Raw genomic sequence first — 11874 nt, 5'->3', positions numbered from 1 at the left:
TCCGACAGTGTGCAACTCCCTCAGTACTGACCCTCTGACAGTGCGGCTCTCCCTCAGTACTGACCCTCCGACAGTGCGGCTCTCCCTCAGTACTGACCCTCCGTCAGTGCGGCACTCCCTCAGTACTGACCCTCCCATAGTGCGGCATTCCCTCATTACTGACCCTCTGACAGTGCGGCACTCCCTCAGTACTGACCCTCCGACAGTGCGGCCCTCCCTCAGTACTGACCCTCCGACAATGCGGCACTCCCTCAGTACTGACCCTCCGACAGTGCGGCGTTCCCTCAGTACTGACCCTCTGACAGTGCGGCACTCCCTCAGTACTGACCATCTGACAGTGCGGCACTCCCTCAGTCTGACCCTCTGACAGTGCGGCACTCCCTCAGTCTGACCCTCTGACAGTGCGGCACTCCCTCAGAACTGACCCTCCGACAGTGCGACACTCCCTCAGTACTGACCCTCCGACAATGCAACGTTCCCTCATTACTGACCCTCCGACAGTTCGGCCCTCACTCAGTACTGACCCTCCGACAGTGCGGCACTCCCCCAGTACTGACCCTCCGACAGTGCGGCTCTCCCTCAGTACTGACCCTCCGACAGTGCGGCACTCCCTCAGTACTGACCCTCCGACAGTGCGGACCTCCCTCAGTACTGACCCTCCGACAGTGCGGACCTCCCTCAGTACTGACCATCCGACAGTGCGGCACTCCCTCAGTCCTGACCCTCCGACAGTGCGGACCTCCCTCAGTACTGACCCTCCGACAGTGCGGACCTCACTCATAACTGACCCTCCGACAGTGCGGCCCTCCCTCAGTACTGACCCTCCGACAGTGCGGACCTCCCTCAGTACTGACCCTCTGATAGTGCGGCACTCCCTCAGTACTGACCATCTGACAGTGCGGCACTCCCTCAGTCTGACCCTCTGACAGTGCGGCTCTCCCTCAGTACTGACTCTCTGACAGTTCGGCACTCCCTCAGCACTGACCCTCCGACAGTGCGGCACTCCCTCAGTACTGTCCCTCCCACAGTGCGGCACTCCCTCAGTACTGACCCTCCGACAGTGCGGCACTCCCTCAGCACTGACCCTCCGACAGTGCGGCTCTCCCTCAGTACTGACGCTCTGACAGTGCGGCTCTCCCTCAGTACTGACTCTCTGACAGTTCGGCACTCCCTCAGCACTGACCCTCCGACAGTGCGGCACTCCCTCAGTACTGACCCTCCCACATTTCGGCACTCCCTCATTACTGACCCTCTGACAGTGCGGCACTCCCTCAGTACTGTCCCTCAGACAGTGCGGCACTCCCTCAGTACTGAACCTCCGACAGTGCGAGACTCCCTCATTACTGACCCTCTGACAGTGCGGCACTCCCTCAGTACTGACCATCCGACAGTGCGGCCCTCCCTCAGTACTGACCCTCCCGCAGTGCAGCACTCCCTCAGTACAGACCCTCCGACACTGCGGCACTCCCTCAGTACTGACCCTCCCACAGTGCGGCACTCCCTCAGTACTGACCCTCCGACAGTGCGGCGCTCCCTCAGTACTGACCCTCCGACAGTGCGGCACTCCCTCAGTACTGACCCTCCGACAGTGCGGCACTCCCTTAGTACTGACCCTCCGACTGTGCGGCACTCCCTCAGTACTGACCCTCCGACAGTGCGGCCCTCCCTCAGTACTGACCCTCCGACAGTGCAGCACTCCCTCAGTACTGACCCTCCGACAGTGCGGCGTTCCCTCAGTACTGACCCTCCGACAGTGCGGCACTCCCTCAGTACTGACCATCTGACAGTGCGGCACTCCCTCAGTCTGACCCTCTGACAGTGCGGCACTCCCTCAGTACTGACTCTCTGACAGTGCGGCACTCCCTCAGTACTGACCCTCCGACAGTGCGGCACTCCCTTAGTACTGACCCTCCGACTGTGCGGCACTCCCTCAGTACTGACCCTCCGACAGAGCGGCACTCCCTCAGTACTGACCCTCCGACAGTGCGGCCCTCCCTCAGTACTGACCCTCCGACAATGCGGCACTCCCTCAGTACTGACCCTCTGACAGTGCGGCACTCCCTCAGTACTGACCATCTGACAGTGCGGCACTCCCTTAGTACTGACCCTCCGACAGAGCGGCACTCCCTCAGTACTGACTCTCTGACAGTGCGGCACTCCCTCAGTACTGACCATCTGACAGTGCGGCACTCCCTTAGTACTGACCCTCCCACAGTGCGGCACTCCCTCAGTACTGACCCTCAGACAGTGCGGCACTCCCTCAATACTGACCCTCCGACAGTGCGGCACTCCCTCAGTACTGACCCTCCGACAGTGCGGCACTCCCTCAGTCTGACCCTCCGACAGTGCGGCACTCCCTCAGTCTGACCCTCTGACAGTGCGGCACTCCCTCAGTACTGACCCTCCGACAGTGCGGCACTCCCTCAGTACTGACCCTCAGACAGTGCGGCACTCCCTCAGTACTGACCCTCAGACAGTGCGGCACTCCCTCAATACTGACCCTCCGACAGTGCGGCACTCCCTCAGTACTGACCCTCTGACAGTGCGGCGCTCCCTCAGTACTGACCCTCCGACAGTACGGCACTCCCTCAGTACTGACCCTCCGACAGTGCGGCGCTCCCTCAGTACTGACCCTCTGACAGTGCGGCTCTTCCTCAGTACTGACCCTCTGACAGTGCGGCTCTTCCTCAGTACTGCCTCTCTGACAGTGCGGCTCTCCCTCAGTACTGACCCTCTGACAGTGCGGCACTCCCTCAGTACTGACCTTCCGACAGTGCGGCACTCACTCAGTACTGACACTCCGACAGTGTGCAACTCCCTCAGTACTGACCCTCTGACAGTGCGGCTCTCCCTCAGTACTGACCCTCCGACAGTGCGGCTCTCCCTCAGTACTGACCCTCCGTCAGTGCGGCACTCCCTCAGTACTGACCCTCCCATAGTGCGGCATTCCCTCATTACTGACCCTCTGACAGTGCGGCACTCCCTCAGTACTGACCCTCCGACAGTGCGGCCCTCCCTCAGTACTGACCCTCCGACAATGCGGCACTCCCTCAGTACTGACCCTCCGACAGTGCGGCGTTCCCTCAGTACTGACCCTCTGACAGTGCGGCACTCCCTCAGTACTGACCATCTGACAGTGCGGCACTCCCTCAGTCTGACCCTCTGACAGTGCGGCACTCCCTCAGTCTGACCCTCTGACAGTGCGGCACTCCCTCAGAACTGACCCTCCGACAGTGCGACACTCCCTCAGTACTGACCCTCCGACAATGCAACGTTCCCTCATTACTGACCCTCCGACAGTTCGGCCCTCACTCAGTACTGACCCTCCGACAGTGCGGCACTCCCCCAGTACTGACCCTCCGACAGTGCGGCTCTCCCTCAGTACTGACCCTCCGACAGTGCGGCACTCCCTCAGTACTGACCCTCCGACAGTGCGGACCTCCCTCAGTACTGACCCTCCGACAGTGCGGACCTCCCTCAGTACTGACCATCCGACAGTGCGGCACTCCCTCAGTCCTGACCCTCCGACAGTGCGGACCTCCCTCAGTACTGACCCTCCGACAGTGCGGACCTCACTCATAACTGACCCTCCGACAGTGCGGCCCTCCCTCAGTACTGACCCTCCGACAGTGCGGACCTCCCTCAGTACTGACCCTCTGATAGTGCGGCACTCCCTCAGTACTGACCATCTGACAGTGCGGCACTCCCTCAGTCTGACCCTCTGACAGTGCGGCTCTCCCTCAGTACTGACTCTCTGACAGTTCGGCACTCCCTCAGCACTGACCCTCCGACAGTGCGGCACTCCCTCAGTACTGTCCCTCCCACAGTGCGGCACTCCCTCAGTACTGACCCTCCGACAGTGCGGCACTCCCTCAGCACTGACCCTCCGACAGTGCGGCTCTCCCTCAGTACTGACGCTCTGACAGTGCGGCTCTCCCTCAGTACTGACTCTCTGACAGTTCGGCACTCCCTCAGCACTGACCCTCCGACAGTGCGGCACTCCCTCAGTACTGACCCTCCCACATTTCGGCACTCCCTCATTACTGACCCTCTGACAGTGCGGCACTCCCTCAGTACTGTCCCTCAGACAGTGCGGCACTCCCTCAGTACTGAACCTCCGACAGTGCGAGACTCCCTCATTACTGACCCTCTGACAGTGCGGCACTCCCTCAGTACTGACCATCCGACAGTGCGGCCCTCCCTCAGTACTGACCCTCCCGCAGTGCAGCACTCCCTCAGTACAGACCCTCCGACACTGCGGCACTCCCTCAGTACTGACCCTCCCACAGTGCGGCACTCCCTCAGTACTGACCCTCCGACAGTGCGGCGCTCCCTCAGTACTGACCCTCCGACAGTGCGGCACTCCCTCAGTACTGACCCTCCGACAGTGCGGCACTCCCTTAGTACTGACCCTCCGACTGTGCGGCACTCCCTCAGTACTGACCCTCCGACAGTGCGGCCCTCCCTCAGTACTGACCCTCCGACAGTGCAGCACTCCCTCAGTACTGACCCTCCGACAGTGCGGCGTTCCCTCAGTACTGACCCTCCGACAGTGCGGCACTCCCTCAGTACTGACCATCTGACAGTGCGGCACTCCCTCAGTCTGACCCTCTGACAGTGCGGCACTCCCTCAGTACTGACTCTCTGACAGTGCGGCACTCCCTCAGTACTGACCCTCCGACAGTGCGGCACTCCCTTAGTACTGACCCTCCGACTGTGCGGCACTCCCTCAGTACTGACCCTCCGACAGAGCGGCACTCCCTCAGTACTGACCCTCCGACAGTGCGGCCCTCCCTCAGTACTGACCCTCCGACAATGCGGCACTCCCTCAGTACTGACCCTCTGACAGTGCGGCACTCCCTCAGTACTGACCATCTGACAGTGCGGCACTCCCTCAGTCTGACCCTCTGACAGTGCGGCACTCCCTCAGTCTGACCCTCTGACAGTGCGGCACTCCCTCAGTACTGACCCTCCGACAGTGCGACACTCCCTCAGTACTGACCCTCCGACAATGCAACGTTCCCTCATTACTGACCCTCCGACAGTTCGGCCCTCACTCAGTACTGACCCTCCGACAGTGCGGCACTCCCCCAGTACTGACCCTCCGACAGTGCGGCTCTCCCTCAGTACTGACCCTCCGACAGTGCGGCACTCCCTCAGTACTGACCCTCCGACAGTGCGGACCTCCCTCAGTACTGACCCTCCGACAGTGCGGACCTCCCTCAGTACTGACCATCCGACAGTGCGGCACTCCCTCAGTCCTGACCCTCCGACAGTGCGGACCTCCCTCAGTACTGACCCTCCGACAGTGCGGACCTCACTCATAACTGACCCTCCGACAGTGCGGCCCTCCCTCAGTACTGACCCTCCGACAGTGCGGACCTCCCTCAGTACTGACCCTCTGATAGTGCGGCACTCCCTCAGTACTGACCCTCCGATGGTGCGGCACTCCCTCAGTACTGACCCTCAGACAGTGCGGCTCTCCCTCAGTCCTGACCCTCTGACAGTGCGGCTCTCCCTCAGTCCTGACTCTCTGACAGTTCGGCACTCCCTCAGCACTGACCCTCCGACAGTGCGGCACTCCCTCAGTACTGTCCCTCCCACAGTGCGGCACTCCCTCAGTACTGACCCTCCGACAGTGCGGCACTCCCTCAGCACTGACCCTCCGACAGTGCGGCTCTCCCTCAGTACTGACCCTCTGACAGTGCGGCTCTCCCTCAGTACTGACGCTCTGACAGTGCGGCTCTCCCTCAGTACTGACTCTCTGACAGTTCGGCACTCCCTCAGCACTGACCCTCCGACAGTGCGGCACTCCCTCAGTACTGACCCTCCCACATTTCGGCACTCCCTCATTACTGACCCTCTGACAGTGCGGCACTCCCTCAGTACTGTCCCTCAGACAGTGCGGCACTCCCTCAGTACTGAACCTCCGACAGTGCGAGACTCCCTCAGTACTGACCCTCTGACAGTGCGGCACTCCCTCAGTACTGACCATCCGACAGTGCGGCCCTCCCTCAGTACTGACCCTCCCGCAGTGCAGCACTCCCTCAGTACAGACCCTCCGACACTGCGGCACTCCCTCAGTACTGACCCTCCCACAGTGCGGCGCTCCCTCAGTACTGACCCTCCGACAGTGCGGCACTCCCTCAGTACTGACCCTCCGACAGTGCGGCACTCCCTTAGTACTGACCCTCCGACTGTGCGGCACTCCCTCAGTACTGACCCTCCGACAGAGCGGCACTCCCTCAGTACTGACTCTCTGACAGTGCGGCACTCCCTCAGTACTGACCCTCAGACAGTGCGGCACTCCCTCAGTACTGACCCTCCGACAGTGCGGCGCTCCCTCAATACTGACCCTCCGACAGTGCGGCACTCCCTCAGTACTGACTCTCTGACAGTGCGGCACTCCCTCAGTACTGACCCTCAGACAGTGCGGCACTCCCTCAATACTGACCCTCCGACAGTGCGGCACTCCCTCAGTACTGACCCTCTGACAGTGCGGCGCTCCCTCAGTACTGACCCTCTGACAGTGCGGCTCTTCCTCAGTACTGCCTCTCTGACAGTGCGGCTCTCCCTCAGTACTGACCCTCTGACAGTGCGGCACTCCCTCAGTACTGACCCTCCGACAGTGCGGCACTCACTCAGTACTGACACTCCGACAGTGTGCAACTCCCTCAGTACTGACACTCTGACAGTGCGGCTCTCCCTCAGTACTGACCCTCCGACAGTGCGGCTCTCCCTCAGTACTGACCCTCCGTCAGTGCGGCACTCCCTCAGTACTGACCCTCCGACAGTGCGGCATTCCCTCATTACTGACCCTCTGACAGTGCGGCACTCCCTCAGTACTGACCCTCCGACAGTGCGGCGTTCCCTCAGTACTGACCCTCTGACAGTGCGGCACTCCCTCAGTACTGACCATCTGACAGTGCGGCACTCCCTCAGTCTGACCCTCTGACAGTGCGGCACTCCCTCAGTCTGACCCTCTGACAGTGCGGCACTCCCTCAGAACTGACCCTCCGACAGTGCGACACTCCCTCAGTACTGACCCTCCGACAATGCAACGTTCCCTCATTACTGACCCTCCGACAGTTCGGCCCTCACTCAGTACTGACCCTCCGACAGTGCGGCACTCCCCCAGTACTGACCCTCCGACAGTGCGGCTCTCCCTCAGTACTGACCCTCCGACAGTGCGACACTCCCTCAGTACTGACCCTCCGACAGTGCTGACCTCCCTCAGTACTGACCCTCCGACAGTGCGGACCTCCCTCAGTACTGACCATCCGACAGTGCGGCACTCCCTCAGTCCTGACCCTCCGACAGTGCGGACCTCCCTCAGTACTGACCCTCCGACAGTGCGGACCTCACTCATAACTGACCCTCTGACAGTGCGGCCCTCCCTCAGTACTGACCCTCCGACAGTGCGGACCTCCCTCAGTACTGACCCTCTGATAGTGCGGCACTCCCTCAGTACTGACCCTCCGACGGTGCGGCACTCCCTCAGTACTGACCCTCAGACAATGCGGCTCTCCCTCAGTCCTGACCCTCTGACAGTGCGGCTCTCCCTCAGTACTGACTCTCTGACAGTTCGGCACTCCCTCAGCACTGACCCTCCGACAGTGCGGCACTCCCTCAGTACTGTCCCTCCCACAGTGCGGCACTCCCTCAGTACTGACCCTCCGACAGTGCGGCACTCCCTCAGCACTGACCCTCCGACAGTGCGGCTCTCCCTCAGTACTGACCCTCCGACAGTGCGGCTCTCCCTCAGTACTGACTCTCTGACAGTTCGGCACTCCCTCAGCACTGACCCTCCGACAGTGCGGCACTCCCTCAGTACTGACCCTCCCACATTTCGGCACTCCCTCATTACTGACCCTCTGACAGTGCGGCACTCCCTCAGTACTGTCCCTCAGACAGTGCGGCACTCCCTCAGTACTGAACCTCCGACAGTGCGAGACTCCCTCATTACTGACCCTCTGACAGTGCGGCACTCCCTCAGTACTGACCATCCGACAGTGCGGCCCTCCCTCAGTACTGACCCTCCCGCAGTGCAGCACTCCCTCAGTACAGACCCTCCGACACTGCGGCACTCCCTCAGTACTGACCCTCCCACAGTGCGGCGCTCCCTCAGTACTGACCCTCCGACAGTGCGGCACTCCCTCAGTACTGACCCTCCGACAGTGCGGCACTCCCTTAGTACTGACCCTCCGACTGTGCGGCACTCCCTCAGTACTGACCCTCCGACAGTGCGGCCCTCCCTCAGTACTGACCCTCCGACAGTGCGGCACTCCCTCAGTACTGACCCTCCGACAGTGCGGCGTTCCCTCAGTACTGACCCTCCGACAGTGCGGCACTCCCTCAGTACTGACCATCTGACAGTGCGGCACTCCCTCAGTCTGACCCTCTGACAGTGCAGCACTCCCTCAGTACTGACTCTCTGACAGTGCGGCACTCCCTCAGTACTGACCCTCCGACAGTGCGGCACTCCCTTAGTACTGACCCTCCGACTGTGCGGCACTCCCTCAGTACTGACCCTCCGACAGAGCGGCACTCCCTCAGTACTGACTCTCTGACAGTGCGGCACTCCCTCAGTACTGACCCTCAGACAGTGCGGCACTCCCTCAATACTGACCCTCCGACAGTGCGGCACTCCCTCAGTACTGACTCTCTGACAGTGCGGCACTCCCTCAGTACTGACCCTCAGACAGTGCGGCACTCCCTCAATACTGACCCTCCGACAGTGCGGCTCTCCCTCAGTACTGACCCTCCGACAGTGCGGCACTCCCTCAGTACTGACCCTCCGACAGTGCGGCCCTCCCTCAGTACTGACCCTCCGACAGTGCGGCACTCCCTCAGTATTGACCCTCCGACAGTGCGGCACTCCCTCAGTACTGACCCTCCGACAGTGCGGACATCCCTCAGTACTGACCCTCCGACAGTGCGGACCTCCCTCAGTACTGACCATCCGACAGTGCGGCACTCCCTCAGTCCTGACCCTCCGACAGTGCGGCACTCCCTCAGTACTGACCCTCCGACAGTGTGGACCTCCCTCAGTACTGACCCTCCGACAGTGCGGCCCTCCCTCAGTACTGACCCTCCGACAGTGCGGCCCTCCCTCAGTACTGACCCTCCGACAGTGCGGACCTCCCTCAGTACTGACCATCCGACAGCGCGGCACTCCCTCAGTACTGACCCTCCGACAGTGCGGCACTCCCTCAGTACTGACCCTCCGACAGTGCGGCACTCCCTCAGTACTGACTCTCTGACAGTGCGGCACTCCCTCAGTACTGACCCTCCGACAGTGCGGACCTCCCTCAGTACTGACCCTCCGATAGTGCGGCACTCCCTCAGTACTGACCCTCCGACGGTGCGGCACTCCCTCAGTACTGACCCTCCGACAGTGCGGACCTCCCTCAGTACTGACCCTCCGATAGTGCGGCACTCCCTCAGTACTGACCCTCCGACGGTGCGGTACTCACTCAGTACTGACTCTCTGACAGTGCGGCTCTTCCTCAGTACTGACCCTCCGACAGTGCGGCACTGCCTGAGTACTGACCCTCTGACAGTGCTGCACTCCCTCAGTACTGACCCTCCGACAGTGCGGCTCTCCCTCAGTACTGACCCTCTGACAGTGCGGCTCTCCCTCAGTACTGACCCTCCGACAGTGCGGCACTCCCTCAGTACTGAACCTCTGACAGTGCTGCACTCCCTCAGTACTGACCCTCTGAAAGTGCGGCACTCCCTCAGTACTGACCCTCTGACAGTGCGGCTCTCCCTCAGTACTGACCATCCGACAGCGCGGCACTCCCTCAGTACTGACCCTCCGACAGTGCGGCACTCCCTCAGTACTGACCCTCTGACAGTGCGGCACTCCCTCAGTACTGACTCTCTGACAGTGCGGCACTCCCTCAGTACTGACCCTCAGACAGTGCGGCACTCCCTCAATACTGACCCTCCGACAGTGCGGCACTCCCTCAGTACTGACCCTCTGACAGTGCGGCGCTCCCTCAGTACTGACCCTCTGACAGTGCGGCTCTTCCTCAGTACTGCCTCTCTGACAGTGCGGCTCTCCCTCAGTACTGACCCTCTGACAGTGCGGCACTCCCTCAGTACTGACCCTCCGACAGTGCGGCACTCACTCAGTACTGACACTCCGACAGTGTGCAACTCCCTCAGTACTGACCCTCTGACAGTGCGGCTCTCCCTCAGTACTGACCCTCTGACAGTGCGGCTCTCCCTCAGTACTGACCCTCCGTCAGTTCGGCACTCCCTCAGTACTGACCCTCCCATAGTGCGGCATTCCCTCATTACTGACCCTCTGACAGTGCGGCACTCCCTCAGTACTGACCCTCCGACAGTGCGGCCCTCCCTCAGTACTGACCCTCCGACAATGCGGCACTCCCTCAGTACTGACCCTCCGACAGTGCGGCGTTCCCTCAGTACTGACCCTCCGACAGTGCGGCACTCCCTCAGTACTGACCATCTGACAGTGCGGCACTCCCTCAGTACTGACCCTCTGACAGTGCGGCACTCCCTCAGTACTGACCCTCTGACAGTGCGACACTCCCTCAGTACTGACCCTCCGACAATGCAACGTTCCCTCATTACTGACCCTCCGACAGTTCGGCCCTCACTCAGTACTGACCCTCCGACAGTGCGGCACTCCCCCAGTACTGACCCTCCGACAGTGCGGCTCTCCCTCAGTACTGACCCTCCGACAGTGCGGCACTCCCTCAGTACTGACCCTCCGACAGTGCGGACCTCCCTCAGTACTGACCCTCCGACAGTGCGGACCTCCCTCAGTACTGACCATCCGACAGTGCGGCACTCCCTCAGTCCTGACCCTCCGACAGTGCGGACCTCCCTCAGTACTGACCCTCCGACAGTGCGGACCTCACTCATAACTGACCCTCCGACAGTGCGGCCCTCCCTCAGTACTGACCCTCCGACAGTGCGGACCTCCCTCAGTACTGACCCTCTGATAGTGCGGCACTCCCTCAGTACTGACCCTCCGACGGTGCGGCACTCCCTCAGTACTGACCCTCAGACAGTGCGGCTCTCCCTCAGTCCTGACCCTCTGACAGTGCGGCTCTCCCTCAGTACTGACTCTCTGACAGTTCGGCACTCCCTCAGCACTGACCCTCCGACAGTGCGGCACTCCCTCAGTACTGTCCCTCCCACAGTGCGGCACTCCCTCAGTACTGACCCTCCGACAGTGCGGCACTCCCTCAGCACTGACCCTCCGACAGTGCGGCTCTCCCTCAGTACTGACGCTCTGACAGTGCGGCTCTCCCTCAGTACTGACTCTCTGACAGTTCGGCACTCCCTCAGCACTGACCCTCCGACAGTGCGGCACTCCCTCAGTACTGACCCTCCCACATTTCGGCACTCCCTCATTACTGACCCTCTGACAGTGCGGCACTCCCTCAGTACTGTCCCTCAGACAGTGCGGCACTCCCTCAGTACTGAACCACCGACAGTGCGAGACTCCCTCAGTACTGACCCTCTGACAGTGCGGCACTCCCTCAGTACTGACCATCCGACAGTGCGGCCCTCCCTCAGTACTGACCCTCCCGCAGTGCAGCACTCCCTCAGTACAGACCCTCCGACACTGCGGCACTCCCTCAGTACTGACCCTCCCACAGTGCGGCGCTCCCTCAGTACTGACCCTCCGACAGTGCGGCACTCCCTTAGTACTGACCCTCCGACTGTGCGGCACTCCCTCAGTACTGACCCTCCGACAGTGCGGCCCTCCCTCAGTACTGACCCTCCGACAGTGCGGCACTCCCTCAGTACTGACCCTCCGACAGTGCGGCGTTCCCTCAGTACTGACCCTCCGACAGTGCGGCACTCCCTCAGTACTGACCATCTGACAGT

The sequence above is a fragment of the Chiloscyllium plagiosum genome, unplaced genomic scaffold, assembly GCF_037043375.1.
Source record: "Chiloscyllium plagiosum isolate Xiang-an unplaced genomic scaffold, Cpla_swu_hap1 HiC_scaffold_40, whole genome shotgun sequence".
Taxonomy (NCBI): Eukaryota; Metazoa; Chordata; class Chondrichthyes; order Orectolobiformes; family Hemiscylliidae; genus Chiloscyllium; species Chiloscyllium plagiosum.
Note: the sequence above shows the minus strand (reverse complement) of the source record.